The sequence below is a fragment of the Protopterus annectens genome, chromosome 3.part0 (assembly GCF_019279795.1).
Source record: "Protopterus annectens isolate FY-2018-M chromosome 3.part0, PAN1.0, whole genome shotgun sequence".
NCBI lineage: Eukaryota > Metazoa > Chordata > Ceratodontiformes > Protopteridae > Protopterus > Protopterus annectens.
Genome location: NC_056731.1, coordinates 1,026,868,621 through 1,026,885,921, shown reverse-complemented (window position 1 = coordinate 1,026,885,921; position 17,301 = coordinate 1,026,868,621). Strand labels below are relative to the sequence as shown.

Sequence of the window (17,301 nt, the reverse complement as noted above, 5' to 3'; positions counted from 1 at the left end):
TCTGATTACATTTTAGTATGGCTTCATTGAGAGGGAGCTGTCAGAGGACTGACCAGTTGACGTGTGATACTAGGGAGTTAAATGTTTCAGTATTGAAAGTGGACGGTTTACAGATGTCTCTGTAAGTTTGTAATTTAGGTGTTTGGAGAGTATATCTTTGGATATATGTAGGGAGATGGTCACTCAAAGTATCAGGTAAGGTATGGGAGCTATGATAGAGAATGGGGGTGTTAGTGAGTATCCAGTCGAGGACTGGGTAGGTAGGTGAAGTTTTCTGAATACATATAGGGAATGTGACTAATTGGTGAAAACCATGTAATTTTATGCTGAGTTTTGGGGAGTCAGAAATAAGTTTGGACCAGTCAATGTTTACATTTCCAAGGATGACAGTTTCATAGGTTATATTGAGAGAGATAGAATATGTTCAAAACTGGGGATGTTATTACCTGGTGGGATGTATATAGAGGCTATGACAAATTTCTTGTGTGAGTTTAGGTGGCAGTTCAGAATACGTATTTAAGCAAGATGGAAGTTTGGAATAGGGAGTATAAGGCTAGTGAGATTAAGATGATCAGAACAGAGGAAAGCAATGCCTCCACCTTTCTTGGGGAATCTGTCAGAGCAGAAAATGTTGTAGCCAGGTGGTAAGACTGCAGTATTGGGGATGGAAGGTTTTAATAGGGTTTCAGATATGGTAAGAATGTCTGGGGAGTGTTGGGGAATCCAGGCATGTAATTCACTGGTTTTGTTGACAATGCTTTGGGCATTCAGGGAGTAAATAGAGATTTTTTTTTGGTACAGGGTTGCTGGACTGGGAGGGTGGGAGGCTTTGTGAGTGGTATGTGAGGATGTGTCATTGGGGCTGGGATTAGGGTGGATATCTCCAGAGGGAAGTATGGTGATTGCAGATGGATAAAATAGTTGGGGGGGGGTGCAAAGTGGTTGACTTTAATATAGGTTTATTGAAAGAGGCTGTATTATTAAGTAGGCTAAACTTCAGAAGGCAAATGTTACAGATGTTAGAAAGAGAGGGGGAGATGATAAGGTAGTGGATGTTATTTGTGTAGGATTGATTGAATATGGTAGTTGGGAGATGTGGTAGGGTAGAGCAGTTTTGTGTATAATAAGAGGTAAAGATAGTTAGAAGGATAAGTAGTGAGAGGGTTAGAAGTAAGCTGATATTAAAGTGGAGCATTGTGAGGGTGTGGTGGCACTGATGTATTGGATAGGGTAAGCTGGAGGGTGTGGAGCATGTGACTGTTTAAGGTGTGTGCAGTATAAGTGGGGGAGTGGTTAAGAAGAGGAAGTGGAAGGTGAGTGGTCAGCTGTGGGGGAGAGGTGTGGTGAGAGTATAAATCTAAGAAAAGGATGGGTAGGTGGGAATGGGGGTAGGGGAGCAGAGTGACCTTGAGTGGAGCGGGTTCGCCAATCGCCCGGATAGAGAAAGGTGCCAGAAACAATCAGGTAGGTTGCTGTACATGAAGAGATGAGTGGAGGAGAAGCATCTAAGAGAAAAGGAAAAAAAGTAGGCGATAACAGGCAATGGAGTGAAATCAGGTCAAGATCTAATTAAGGGCAAGAGGTGTAGATAGGAAGGGAGAGAGAGCACTAAAATAGGACCAATGTAAGGGCGGGGGAGTTGAGGAGGGAAGGTGAATGGAATGAGAGTATGGATAAAAGAAAAAACAGGGGTGTTTTTATATATGGATGAAGGATGGAAAGTTTGGAAGGTGGTCAAGTTTGCTAGGATAGGGGCCGTGCAAGGAATACAAGTAGAATTGGGAAGTATAGGCTAGGAGAAGATGGGGAGAGAGGTTGAAATGCAGGGGTGGTGATGTGCAAGCTGCCGGCACAGTAGCACTATAGGAGAGTCAGTTTGTTCAGTGTACATACATCAAGACTTAGAGGTTTTCAAGCAGTGAAAATCAGCATTCTAGTCGCCGCACTGGTCAGGAAAATCTCGAGCAGGAACAATTGTGTTCTGTTAAGATATGTAGGCAGAAGCTGGTACAAGAAAGGGCGTGTTAAATAAAAATGGGAGAAAGGAAGTTGTTAACCATCTAGGAGTGTAGGCTATTATAAGAAAGAAAAAGGTAGGAAAATGAGCAGTAAAAGGAGAGGGAGACATTGGGAGAGAAAAAATACAGGGAGGTATGGACAGTAAGTGCAGGTATAGTATGAACGGAAAGGGGTAAGTTAGAGTACTGTAGAGGAGTAAGGGTGGTTACATTTTAGAGAGAGAAGGGTAAGGTAGTCATTTATACTGATAACTACTATATTTGTCAGCAAGCAATGGTATAGCAACAGTATTTAGAGTAGGTGCATAACAAAGCACAAGGTAAGACAGTGAACAAGTGAAATATGCAGTTCAGTTCTGTAACCTTAAATAAACCACTGTCTACCAAGTACAAAAAACATGCTGCTCACTTCATACATTCAAATAGCAAGTAACATAAAAACCACTGCCGAACAGGTTACACTTCAGCTACAAAAAAAGTAACAGTAGTAACATGTTATACCTCACCACTGGTAATTGGTAAGGCTACTGGCAGAGCGAGTTTCACTGGGGCATCATAAAACTGCTGTCGAACAAATTTGACTACAGCTAAAATAAGAGGTAACTATAGCAGTATGTTGTATCCAAACAAAAGTATAGACTTTTTATCAGACCTCACACACACTAACATTTTTTGTAATGGAAAAGATCCACACAGTCTGTTTTTAAAAAATCTGTTAAACCCGTAATTTTTACTTTATTCAAAGCTAAACATACCTTCTGCAGTAAACCTTCCACCTCATTTGTTACCTTTTTCATTCATATCATACTTTTAGCCAATAGGACTATATCTTCTGCATTTTCCATAAATAATGGTACTTAAAACTTTTATCCTGTAAAACAAAGTTTGCACCTTTTAATGTGCTTAACCTGCTACTCACAATAGCATTCCTATCTAATGAAAACAGCCCACTCATGGACATCTTTGTCTTATCCCCTTTTCTGTTTCAGTTTATCTGTTCAACCATCCATTCTTTGTCTTATCCCCTTTTCTGTTTCAGTTTATCTGTTCAACCATCCATTCATTATAACTGTCAATATTCCACTCTCATATGCCATTTTTTTAAAAACTTAACTTTTTCACTTATTACATATGCTTTTAAGATATTTCATAACTGCTATGTGGCATTATCAGATGCTTTTAATATTACAAGCCAACAATCTTGCATTTTTTCTGCTATATGATATACTATTAGCCATGTATTGTATCAGAATTAGCATTTGTTTACCCTTTATCCCATTCAGCCTCTCAGTTAACATCTCCCATAACACTGCCTCAGTTTTTTAATGTACTTTCATAATAGTTTTATAATGAGTATTATTTGGGTCTATATCACCATATTGAATGGTGATAAGTTCGACTGCCCTTTTGTTTGAACCTAAAAGTCTGAAAGCAACGAACTCACAGAACAGAGATTTTTTTTCCCAGGGAAAAAAATTGCTGCTCCGTGGAAAAAAAAGTCACAACTTTAAAACAAACTGAAGTGGGAGGCTTCACCCCCACACCCCCCCCCTACTTAAATATACCAACTGTGAAATCGCACTACAGTGGAGGAAATAGCAAAGCCTTGAAGACGGCCCACCAATTTTTTTCCCTGGGAAAAAAATCGATGTTCCGTAACTTCGCAGTTTAGGGCTTTCGGACTTTTCGTTTCGAACAAAGGGCGTTCAAACTTATCACCATTCAATGTGGTGATATAGACCCGTATTATTTAATGTAGTTGGTCTCCAGTTTGATGCATCTGCCTTACCCCTTTTTCCATGCGACTCTTAACACTCCTTCAGTATTTTTTTTCCTTCATTCCATTCTCTTTCCATTCACTCAGAAATTTTGTGAATATACACTTTTCTTCTGTGACATGAATTTATAAAAACTGTAACCTTGATCATCGGTATCTGCAAGTGAATGCTTATTTACTTGTTTAAACACATAATTCAGTTTTTGTACTCTAATATCCTTCTGTAAATCATTGTTAGAGCATTCTTTCACTTTATATACCTTCCAGTAAAAATCTGCCCATACTAATACTGCTGAGATACCTTGTCACTCTCTGTATTTCATTTAATCTTTGGTCCTGTCTCATCTGACAGTTCCTTAGAATTACTTATTTTTTCTAACTATTTTTTGTCAAAAATGCAGATATTTCTATCCTCTTATTTGCCTAGTATTTCTTTATTCTTTCTTTATAAATCTTCCTTCTTTAACTATTTCACCTCTTTCTTTTCCAAAACTACTTCAGAATTGTTCACCATTACTTTATAACTAACTTTTTAATGTAGTGTTTTTTCACATTCAAGTACAAGTGTCCTAAATCTGGGCATAACCCCCCCCCCCCAGGACGCTCATTAGTTGTATGTGGTCTTCTGGGAGTGGATAATCTGTCTGCAGATTTTTGAGCAGAACCCAAATTCCCAACTATCTTTCTCCATCCCTTACTGCTTTGCACTATATCGATTCATGATCACAACCTTCCATAATAGTAGCTATCTGCTCCACATTGTATCTTTTTCTTCTTCTAAATAAACCCTCATTTCTTCTTATTTTGACTACTTCATTATGCTCCAGCCTTTAATTCACCTCATTTCTTTACATTCTAGAGAAGATACCTGGGCAATCTCTCTTCTTTTATAGAAAATACTTCCCTCCATATCTGTCCTTTTCCAGCTTTCAGAATCCACCATCACTGAATTTATTACTGTCCTGCAACTTGTTGCTTCCTTCTTCATTGCTATTCCCCACTACCTGACGTCTATAAAATACATATTTCTATACTTAATTATGCTACTATTCAGCTTATTCTCCTCCTACTGTGCCATCTTTCATCCTACCATGACTCCGTACTAACTCGTTACATCTCTTCAACTCTATCCCATCCACATATCCATTCTTCCTCTTTGCACTCTCCACACATCGCATCAAACGTATTTAATATTATTGCCCCTCACCTTTATTCCAAATATAGACTGATTAACTGCACTTCAGCTCAAGCCAAAACAAAATTAAGTGCAAGAATGCTGTCTGAGAAGCAAGCATGCATAATTTCTCAATATAATAAAATCCTTCTAGGAAGAGATATACACCCTAATCATGGCCTCACCTGTCACAATGAACGCAAAGATAATTCTCAGCCACACACTTCTGTAACCCAGCAACAGCCAGTCTACAATCCTGATGATCTAATTTTTGCTGAAATAAATCTTAGACGTATAAGATATAAAACTGCTGAACTACATGCCTGGATTACCCAATAAAAGCCTGATGCTCTTGCTGTAAATGAAACTTATCTTAAGACCAGCATAAATAACTCCAACGTTATACCTCCTGTCTGTAATATCATCCATAATGACCATATGAAGAGGAAATGTGGTTGTATTTAATATTTCCTAATATCTATTACATTTTCCCCTTACTGCAACCAAACACCAAAATTCAATTCAGCAGAGCTTCTTATCACGTTCCTCAAAATAAACAATTATATACAAATGTGTATTACTGTCCTTTATATCCCACCTGGCGATAGTGCAGCTATACTGGAAGATATTCTACACTGGATAGCCATAACATTTCCACAAGAAAAAAAAATTTGACTAGGTAATGTGAATGTCAGTTGGTTTGTTATAAACTCTAACTTCCCTACATCTAGCACAAGCTTGTATGGTTTCACACAACTAATTAATAGCCCCAAACTTTAGAGCAAAACATCAAATTCTGCCTTAGACTGGATCCTAGTATCAGACCCTAGCAAGTATTCCACCACAGGTAGAATGTTAGGCTCTCTCAGTGATCCTTTCCCAGTCTATATGACCAGACATCTCACACATCCAGTTAAACAGCAGGTTTATAAAACAGCACACAGCCTTTCCAAGTTTAACCCAGGAATGTTCATTACTGCACTGCCATCTGTTAACTGGAGCTTCCTAAAAATCCTCCCCTTAGACTGTAATTGAATTCAGTACAGCTTTTCTGAGTATGCTAAATAGTCTTGCATCTACTAGAAGGAAGAGACTGAAAACAAATAATACAATTTGTCTGTCCAAAAAGAGTTGAATGTTAATGCAGGATAGAGAGAAAGCATGGAAAGAATGGCAAAAATATAAAACCCCTCAGTAACTTAAACTTCAGAATGCATTGCAATTACACTAAAAAGCAAATAAATGAAAACAAAAACCACACTATAATAACTTTCAGTATAATACTAAATACCCATCCTAAAAAAATTTAGACACCCGTTAAAGAAATCTTACATCCCTGCCACAAATTCAACCCAGGCCCCTCTCCTGATAACTTACCACTCAAAACTGTAGTACAGTTCAATGCTTATTTTATAGATAGTATAGCATCTCTAACCAAGGATTCCTCAACATCTAATCTGAACCCTGCCCAGTAGCCACATATCACCACATCCATTTTCACCTTCAAACCTGTACCTACATCCTATATAAAGCTATTCTTAAATAAACTTATACTATGCTGTTCTTCATCTGATTAACTTTCAAGTGAGTACCTAAAAGTAACAGCTAATAGCATTGTCCATCCTGTCTCAGACCTTATATAGGTCAGTCCAGGAATTGCATGTTCCCTCTCTCTCTGAAAAAAGTCATACACTATCCCTCTGCAGAAAGGAGGAAATTTAACAAACATTAATAACTTTAGACCTATAGCAATCTTATCTCCTGTCACCAAAATACTTGAAAAATGTATTCAAAAACAATTGCTAGACTATTTCCTGCAAGAACTCCTATCCCCTACACCAGCGGTATTCAACCTTTTTTGCACCAAGGACCAGTTTCATGTAATACAATTTTCCATGGACCAACCATTGCGCATCTATAAAAATAAAGCATAATAAAGTGCAGAACAATTACAACTCGCCATAATGCCGAATCGGTGGGAGTCCTGAGCTTGTTTCCCTGCAATGTGACAGTCCCATCTAGGGATGATGGGAGACAATGACACAAGAAATGTGTTCCTTATGTCCAGTCTATTCTGTAATTTTGTTTTGGTTGCTGTAGAAACACCTGCTTCACAAAGACAGTATGTTGGAAATGGAAGCAAGGTTTTCAACACTTATTCTAGCAACTTTCTAAGTTTATAAAAGCAGTATTTAAATTTGTCCCTATTATTTGTGGCTCTATCCAGAATTATTCTGCGAGAGGTTGAGAGGTATGGTCGAGAGGTATGCAAACCTAATGGAAACCTTATTCTGAATCTGGCAACTTTATAAGTTTATAAAAGCAATATTTAAAATCTGTCCCTATTATACATGGCTCTGTCATACCTCTCAACTGTCCAGATTTTCACAGAATGTCCAGATTTTTGCCTTATATTTTTGGTCTGTTTCTCATAATATCTGTGGTTTTCTGGATTTTTGTGACAGTTAAGTGAGGACTGAAGTCATTATATAATGGCAGGTATTTGAGTTTCAGAATCCTTCAGAAAATGCATGGTAACACACGATCTTGTATTCTGTTAACTTTCTAAGTTTATAAGAGCAACATTTAAAGTTTGTTCCTGTTTTTGGGGCTTTGTACCCCTGTTATTTTTGGCTTTGTCCAGAGTTATTGTGTGAGAGGTTGAGAGGTATGCTGGAGAGGTATGCAAACCTCTTAACCTCTTGTGTTGCCAGGGATTGCTGTCACTTTTCACTCTCTCTCTCACGCATACACACACACAGTCTTTTCTGCTTTCATGCAAGCATTTACTCACACATGCAGACAGAAACATAAATGCACATACTTTTTTTCCCATTTCATTTATTTTTATTTTACAATCGCTAAACAGCAAAAGTGCTTCTTAGCGAGTGGCTCGATCGATCTCACTATTTACTCTCACACACAGATACACAGTCTCTTCTGCTTGCACGCACACACGCGCGCGCACACACGAACACATATATTCTACTTTCATGCATGTATTCACTCACACAAGATCGCTGTCACTCTCTCTGTCTCTCGCACACACAGTCTTCTCTGCTTTCATACACGCATTCCCTCGCACAAGCTCTCTCTCACTGTCTCCATCTTTCTCTCTAACACACCCCTCTGCTTTCGTACATGCTCTCACTCTTTCTGGCTCTCTCACACACACATTCCTCTGCTTTCCTACACGCATTCACTCACACAAGATCACTCTCACTGTCTCTGTCTCTCTCACACACGCACTCCTTTGCTTTCATACATGCATTCGCTCACACAAGATCCCTCTCACTCCTTCTCACACACATTCACTCACACAAGATCACTCTTATTCTCTCTTGATCTCTCACACACACACACACACACACACACACACACACACACACACACACACACACACACAGTCCCCTCTGCTTTCAAACATGCAGACAGAAACATGAACGCAGTCACAAACATACATACACACACACACACACACACACACACACACACACACACTTTTTTGTTTTCACTCCCTGCCTAAAAGTTTCTGTACAGCCCGATACCAAATGATTCATGTCCCGGTGGTTGGGGACCGCTGCCCTACACAACATGGTTTCTTTCCTTCCCATAGTACTAGCACTGCCATTCTAACCTGTATAGTTACTGTCAATAAAGCTAAAAATAATGGCAAACTAGTCTCTTACTCATTTCTAGACGTGTCTAAAACCTTTGACCCAGTCTGGCACAGCAAACTTGTACTTTGAATGTCTTCACTAGGTCTCTCTCAGCCCACCCTTCTGTGGTTCAAAAAATACCTGTCCAATAAGTATCAGTCAGTAAAATGTCACACCATGCTCTCTCCTTACTGTCTAGTAACCACCTGTGTACCACAAGGGTCTGTCCTTGGTTGCCACCTCGTTAACATTTTCACCAACATCTATACATCCACACAACAGGTCACCCTAATACAATACTCTGATTCCACCCTCATTTGCACATCTGACAACATGGTACACCTTCAACAAATTACTCCGGAAGCTTTAACAGTGACTGAAGTGTGACTTCGTAATGCACAACTCATGCTTAAATCAAAATAGACCAAACTACTACTTGTTTCAGGACTTGTACAAGGTTGCTAAGACCTGGAACTCCTTACCTATGTCCATCAGGTCAATACCCCTCATATCTTTCAAAACCAGGGTAAACTATATCACTAAATGTGAACAAGTACCCCTTCATTCCTTATACCTCTTCACTGTCCCTTCATCACTTACTTCCTTACTGCTATCAAATTATCTTCCCTGACTTTCTCTCTTTATGTACCATAAGCCTGTTTTAGCCTTACTTCATATTGCAATTGCTATTGGTATTAGACTAACTTAACTTTAATTGCTCAACAAACTGTGTAAATTTTTTCTAAATATTAGAAAATTGTCATATACCTTTTATAGATTAACCAATGTTTTTATATTATATTTAATTTGTTATAATTATTTAAACTGCAGTTGTTTTTTATTTTATTTTTTAAGATTGTAAAGTTATTGTACTTAAAATGTTTCATAATAAATTGGAGCTTTTTTCCAGGGCCTCCCCTGAAAGTAGGCATCTACCCAGTCGGACTTTCCTGGTAATTAAATGTCAGTAACTAACTAACTAAATAAATACTTAGGCCCTCCAATGATGGACGGTTGTGCCTAAGAGTCCAACAACTAAGAGTTCTCTAGAGTAAACAATGTGGCAATTTTCTAAGTTCTTGTACCATCTCACAGCTCGTTCTAAGTTCCAGTGCACTTTTAATTTAACAGTAGTAGTTTAGTCCAGGCTTCCTAAAAGTTTACATGACTAATTGTATTTTATTTTATTTTATTCTACAAATTGGTTTTAAATACCATTTTAAATCCATTGAAATTTAAGTGTATATTTTGTTTCCATCATCATACATACATTTTTTTTCTTATTTTTATTTTTTTCTGGTCAGGAATAACAAGATCTGTCCACCTGCCCATTAAGGAATCTGTGTCTCTGGACAGGATTGGGAAGTGGACATATGCTTTAGGCATCTTCACCCTTAGGGCCTTGAACTACACTGCTCACATGAACCACTTTCAGAAGCCTAGAGGAACAAGTGTTAGCCTCTTTGAAGAAGTTGGAGACTATTTTGGGCACTATGGTTAACACTACAAACTTCATATGGCTGATGTGTAATGCAGCTGATGGAGCAGCACAAGCTGCAGGTCGAGGTATTATGATGAGGCTTCATGCCTGGCTTTGCCTTTGTGACTTTGTGATTAACTTTAAAGCATCCTTTACAAATGCTTCTTATGACAGCTCCTCCTTGTTTGGACCTTACATGAAAGAAGAAATGTAGAAATCCAAGCAGGATGGGAAGATGCTGTCTGCCACAGTAGACAAGGTTGAGACCCCACAGTGATCAAACAGTAGGAACCAAAAGGGGGTCCAAAGCCTTATTGCTGAGGAAATAGTGGCATCATGTCACTGACTCTGCTTTTGAAAAGGGCAGCTGTGGCTGAGGTGATCCCTTTAATGAGCACAGACCCAGAGGTTTTGAGGTGGTTTGCAAAATCAGGGATTTCATGGACCTTTATCTGACAGGCATTCTAACCATCCCTGAAGGGCTGCCCAACCGCTACCTTCTGAAGGCATTCAGGGAGTTGTCTGTTCCTCTACTCTGCTGCATGAATGCTCATCATGCAGGATTCTTGGGTAAATAAGTTAATATCCAGAAGTTAAACAATTCCCTTTTCATGTCTACCCCTCATAACAGTGTGGCCATTTCCAGACATACCACCCTATTAGCAAAAAGCAATCGGAAGAGAGATCTTTTCTGTTCGTAAAAAAAAGAGCCATCCAGGAAGTCCCACCAGGCCAGACAGGTTCAGGATATATTATTCAAGATTCTTTTTGGTTCTGAAGAAAATCAGGTATATCGGGCCAATTCTGAACATCAGCCATCTATACACATATGTAAAAAAAAAAAAAAAAAGAGCCAGTTCAGGATAGTTGTTTTCCAAACAACATTGCCTTGTCTGCAGGCAAAAGATTGGATGTGCTCTACGGATCTTCAAAATACTTGCCTTCATATCGAGGAGAAACTTTCGCTTCCATCTGGGAGCCAGTCACTTTCAGTTCAGAGCCTTGCCCTTTAGCCTCCCCACAGCTCCCTGAGTGTTCATCAACAGCACGGCAGTAGTCACAACTCCAACTCTTGACTACAAAAGATTTGAGTGTTTCCATACCTCGATAACTGACTTGATGCTGCCACAGCAAGAGAGGCCTTGATCAGTATTGGGGACTACTTGCTTCTGCTTTGTCTGTCCTTGGGCATATAAGTAATCTTTGAAAAGTAATAGCTGCAGCCACTTAGGCGATCCAGTTCATAGGATGCCACTTGGACAAAACGTCATACATAATTTCAGTGGCTCTCGATAGAGTTGAGAACTTGTGAAATTCAATTCAAACTCTCCATCGGTATTGCCCATCTTCTGAGTTTTGGCACTTAGGGCTTCTTCCATCCTGATGGTGCTGTTTGCTCAATATCACATGAGAATACTTCAGTGGCTGCTCAGAGCTCAATGGTCTCAAGTTTTGGATAATCCTTCTGCTCCAGTAATAATCACCTACTTTTACAGACTACACTTGCAATGGTGGCTGACTTCCCCCATACATTCTTTCAAGGAGATCTTTTGTCATGTCACCCCCATAGTGGTTGTCATCATGGATACCTCCTCCTTGGGGTGTAGCGGACATTGTCAGGAGATGGTTCGAGTTACTTGGAATCAACAAGAGACTAACCTTCACATCAGTGTTCTAGAGATGAGAGCAGTCCTCTTGCATTGCAAGCGTGACAAGACTTTTTATTGAAGGGAGTGTTTTCCATCCAGACCAACAACATGATGGTTGTATGGTGCAGCAACAAACAGGGAGGAACCAAGTCCTATCCTTTTATGCCAAGAAGCAGTGAGAGTGTGGCAGTGAGCAATTGCTGCACATCATTTCTAGATAGGTGGTTCTTCTGGGAATGAAGATTGCTGTCTTGTCAACACACTCGGCAAATCCATTCTGATGACATATGAGTAGTTTCTCAATCCAGTTGTAACACAGCAGCTATACAGTCACTGAGGTCATTCTTGCTGTGACCTATTTACCTCCCCAGCTAGCACCAAGTGAAGCAACTACCTTGCCTTGATACCTCAGAAGGGACAGTCCCCAAGAGATGATCTAGTCAGATGGTCGCCTTTCGGCTCCTTTACACATTTCCAGTTCTGTCCCTAATACACAGGTCTTTACAGAAAGGCTTGAGATGCAAAGTCACATTGATACTCATTGCTCTTCACTTTCCCAGGCAAATTGGTTTTCTCCACTAAAGCCTCACATCAGGACACCTCCCTGGCTTTTAGATCCCAGGAAAGATCTGTCCCACCCATCTTGGCCATCTCATTCAGACCTACACGATATCAAGTTAACCTCCTGGGTTCCCCAGTTCCAGTGATGTCCAGTGACCTTTCTGTCTTGAAATCAATTGTGTGTTGGTCCACATCTCGGAAGGAGATGACACCTGCTATTTTGCTTCTCAGACTATGCAGGGCTGTCTTCAAAAGAGACATTCTTCTATGTCCACAAGTCATAGAACCAGTAACCCCATGGGACCTCAACCTTGCAAAGTGAGCACTGACAAATTCAACACTTGAGTCAGGGTCTTCCACTCCTTTGAAGTTTTTAACCTATAAAACCATATTTTTTACGGTTATTTGTTTGTTTGTGTCTTTTGGCTTTTCCCGATTAGGGTTCGCCACAGCGGAACTCTGGTCTGCTAATGATTGGCAGTAGATTTTTACGTGCTGGCTTGCCGGGCCTAATGCACAACCTTCAACGAAGGAACGCCCATTCATGCATGTCGCCACACAGAAGACACTCTAACTGAGTATCGAACGGGCAACATCTAACTGTGAATTACTTCTGCTAAAAGGATATCTGAAGCACAGGCACTGTCTTCTGTTCCTCCTTATTTAGCTTTTCATAAGGGCAGGGTTTTGTTGCATAGTAACCCTTCCTTTTGTGCCAAGGCGGCTTCCAACATTGTTTGAATTAACCCATTAATCTGACAGTATTTTTTCCATAATTACTCAAGCAAAGAAAAATAAGCTCTGTACAACTTTAGATTGTCACACACAACTCAAATTTTATCTAGAGAAAACTAAATCTTTTAGAAAGGACTCTCAAACATTTGTGTCCTTTGCAGCAAATAAGATTGGTTCAAAAGTTTCAAAGGTCATTCAATCTACGTGGCTTTAAAACTGTATTTCCTTTGTTTATTTTGTGTACAACCACCCATGAAAGCCAAATGCTAATTTTATAAGGTCCATCACCACTTCTACAGCTTTCTTTAGAAATTCTTCAGTTGATTAAGCTTGTGCTGTGGCATCCTGGTCTACATTGCACACTTTTGCTTGACATTACAAATTGAGTTTAATGTCAAGCAACTACCCTCCAGGGCCTTCTCTGTTATAATGCCACCCAGGTATTCTTTAGCTGGAAATTGTGACGCATCAGTTGAATTGGACAGGTGGGATGAATAGGATATGTTGGTGATGTAGTTACCATAATGCTGAGCTCTTTCATTCCATCCATCAGCTATGACATTCCTTCCTCCATCTCCCTTCCAAATTGCCATTGCTGAAGGCTTTGAACGATGGTTAAGAACTCTTCTTCACAACCATTATCATAGAACCATTGCACATCTTGGAAACCAACTTAATCTGACATAGCTTCACCTTCAGGTGTTTTGTGGGAAAACATTAATAGAGCTCAAGGCTGGAGCACTAGTTTTGTCAGATTGGATGCAACAAGCAACCTGAAGATCAGTCAGTCATATTGGACAGCTGTGGATAAAAGGATCCATTATTGGTAAGTGCATAATTACTGTTTTATTTTTTGCAAAGCACTTTCTAGTGGTTTGCCAGTCAAATCTCAACAGTACATGTATATGATACAACATTGAGGGTACTGCATTCCCACTGTACTGTCAAACACGCGCATAATTTCCTTTAGTCTCTCACTGGGAGCAATTGCAAAGTCTGGTGAAATGCACGCTAAATGATTTCTGAGAAATTTTGTTTATCAGAGAGAGCCACTTTTTTAGTAAGTAGTTAACACTATGTAGTCCTACCATGGGTAACAAAAAAGTGTCTGAGCTACCTGCATTCTTAATATTGTTGGAGAAATTAAATACGGAAGGAAAACGCCAAGTCTTTTGGGTTTCTAATACCATGACTGGAATGGACCCCATTCCTAAGTCAAAGTATGATTAAAGTTCATGAAATTAGTATTGTTTCAATCCTTGATGTTAGCCAGAAATGCTCTTTGCAGCACCCGTACTATGCCAAGTAATGACTCCTGCAATTCGTACAGAGTTGCATGTATTGGTAGCATATCTAAGTACGGCTGTAATTTTTATAGGACCCATTGCTCCTACTGCAACTGGAACTGTCTAGGTGTCCTTCTTCTTCTTCCACATTGCCCTCATCTCTGCCTGAAAAATCCTGATATTTTATGACTTTTTGTCTCTCTGTATGTAAGACACCGTAGTCACTGGGTATAGCAATTTCAGTGATCAATGCTACTTTTATTGCTTCTGTTTTTTGAACTGTTGGTAGTGGGTTATCCATTGTGGTATATACTTCATCATTTTGTATAATGCTTTGTAGCTCATGTTTCCAGTGTTTTTTATCTACTCTTGTACTGTGGTTATTTTTTCCACTTTATTCAAAATGATATGTAATAACAATACTAACTAATTATACAATTATAGCAATAACCCACGCCTGGGTGTGGGTAATGCTGGATTTACCATGGTTGGTGTGGTTTGGTTACGAGGGCGAAACCTGAGTGGCCAAACAAAGACAACCGTGGGTAAATCCAGCATTACCCATACCCAGAAGTGGGTTATTGCTATTATACAGTGCCATTATTTAAGGAAAAAAATAATTACTTTTCTTAAATAATGGCATTGTATAATGCCTCCTTGCTGCCCTTCCGCAGCTGTCTGGTATTCTGTGGTAGTTCTGATGTACTGCGCATGCGTATGCTTACGCAGTACATCAGAACTGTGGGCAAAAGCAACGGAGAAAGCAAGATCTCCGTTGCTTTTTACAAACTGTCTCGCTATGTTAAAGGAGTTTAACATAGCGAAACAGCTTTAAAAAAAGCAACAGAGAATCTCCGTTGTTTTTTTTAAAGCTGTCTCGCTATGTTAAGCCCATTTAACATAGCGAGACAGTTTTAAAAAAAGCAACGAGGAAAGCAAGATCTCCGTTGCTTTTTAAAGTGTCTCGCTATGTTAAAGGAGTTTAATATAGCGAGTCAGCTTTAAAAAAAGCAACAGAGCATCTTCGTTACTTTTTTTAAAGCTGTCTTGCTATGTTAAACCCATTTAAAATAGCGAGACACCTTTAAAAAAAGCAACAGAGATAGGAAGATCTCCGTTACTTTTTTTAAAGCTGTCTCGCTATGTTAAACTCATTTAACATAGCGAGACAGGTTGTGAAAAGCAACGGAGATCTTGCATTCTCCGTTGCTGTAAAAAAAAAAAAAAAAGAGTTATACTAATGGAAAAAGTCCGGACGACCGGACCTTTTTCCATTACTATAACTCTGGTCAGCGTGCACGTTGTAAATCAATCAGCATGCATGTTTTGGAATATTAATGGGGGGTCGTTGTATAATTATATATATTTTTATAGATTGTTTTAGGGTTCTTGTACACAGACCTAAAGAAGTCTAGAAGGACGAAAGCGATCTTTGTTAACAATAGGTTATGAAATAGAAATTGATTTTTACATGCAAAATGTATATGTATATATTTATATATAGTTTTTGATTGCCAAATGAACTAAGGTTGATATATTTCCAGCCATGTAGTATATTGTCTTGGATAAAATCACAGACTTAATAATCTAGTTAAATAAGAGGTACCACATCATTATAAATTTTATTTGAAGTACATAAGAGTTATATATTATTATGACAGCTACTAAGTAGGGCAGGACCAGCTCGAATTTCACACGGATGGGGGAAGGGATGTGAATTTAACATGTGTACCAATAACACTTTGTTTTACAGCACAATAAACCACTCCCATGCCTGATAAAAAGTATATATATATATTAGAAAGCTTCTGAGGAAATTACTCTATTTTTGTTTTACTTGGATCGCTTGTCTGTGTACTTAATAAAGGAGTTTCGACTGGAAACAGACTGCCTGCCTTGCTTGGATTACTTTCGAATACTTAGTAATGCTTTACAATTATATATTTTCTATTATTATTTTTTGTTTTGACTTGACGAGTTTACGTTCGCTACTTCTACTACTGTTGTCTGATCTGATTAATATACAGTGATTAACTAGAAATATATGGACTGAAAATCTTCTACCACACAAAGAAGTTTCTTACACGGTTTTGAATGAGAATATGTCAGGACATTTATATGTTTCCCCTATCCATGAGGGACAGGGGGCTAAATTGAGGGTAAATTTGCAGGCAGCCATCTGTTTGTCCAAGTTATATTTCAGTAAAGTAATAGAAGTACTTTGCTTTACATGGAGTGTTAGACTGTTACATAGAAGCAGTATTCCTTGTGATACAAAGCTATCTGATCAACATATTATATTTATTTTGCAAAAAAGATTGTAATACTATTGGACTTGCACATTTGTAATAGGTTTGTAAGAATATGCTTTGTTGAAGCTCTTTCCAAGGCAGTGGTTGCCTCTTAATCTCTATAATACTGAAAAGAGGAATAAGGCTTTGAGATTATTTGCATAGTTTTTACAGTTTAGGCTTTTGATGTTTTTTAGTGTGAAAGCATTGTGCTTATTCCAACTGTGACAAGTATTTGGATAGGTGCATACTAAAATGGGCATTATACACAATGGTATTTCTAATGAATGTCAGTACGGTGATATGATTACATCCCTGGATCTGGGCACAGTACATTTAGATACAAAACTGTCAAAGAAGGACTTTCTCACATCAGTGGGTATATTGGGATTAAAGAACAGTTAGTTGTCGATATAGATTCCCATATCAGTAACTGCAGGGTCAGTTGTCATGAATGTGTTGTCAATGTGATAGCTACAAGGGGAGTCATGCTTGCTGAATGATATGATTATATGCTTTTTGTCATTTAGTTTATTTCATGATTTTGACACCAGCTATTTGTTCAGTACAGGCCCTCTTGGAAGATCATGTTGTTCTTCAAGGAGTTTATGATGTCACCAAGTTAGCAGTCATCTGCAAACTTGGCCAGTCACAAACCCTTAATATTAGCT

At 38.8% G+C, this 17,301-nt stretch overlaps 1 protein-coding gene across 1 annotated transcript in view; it reads left to right on the top strand.

The window, feature by feature from the left end:
• DPM2 (dolichyl-phosphate mannosyltransferase subunit 2, regulatory) overlaps positions 1 to 17,301 on the top strand; it is an 83,697-nt gene that overhangs the window by 9,453 nt on the left and 56,943 nt on the right. The window lies entirely within an intron of this gene.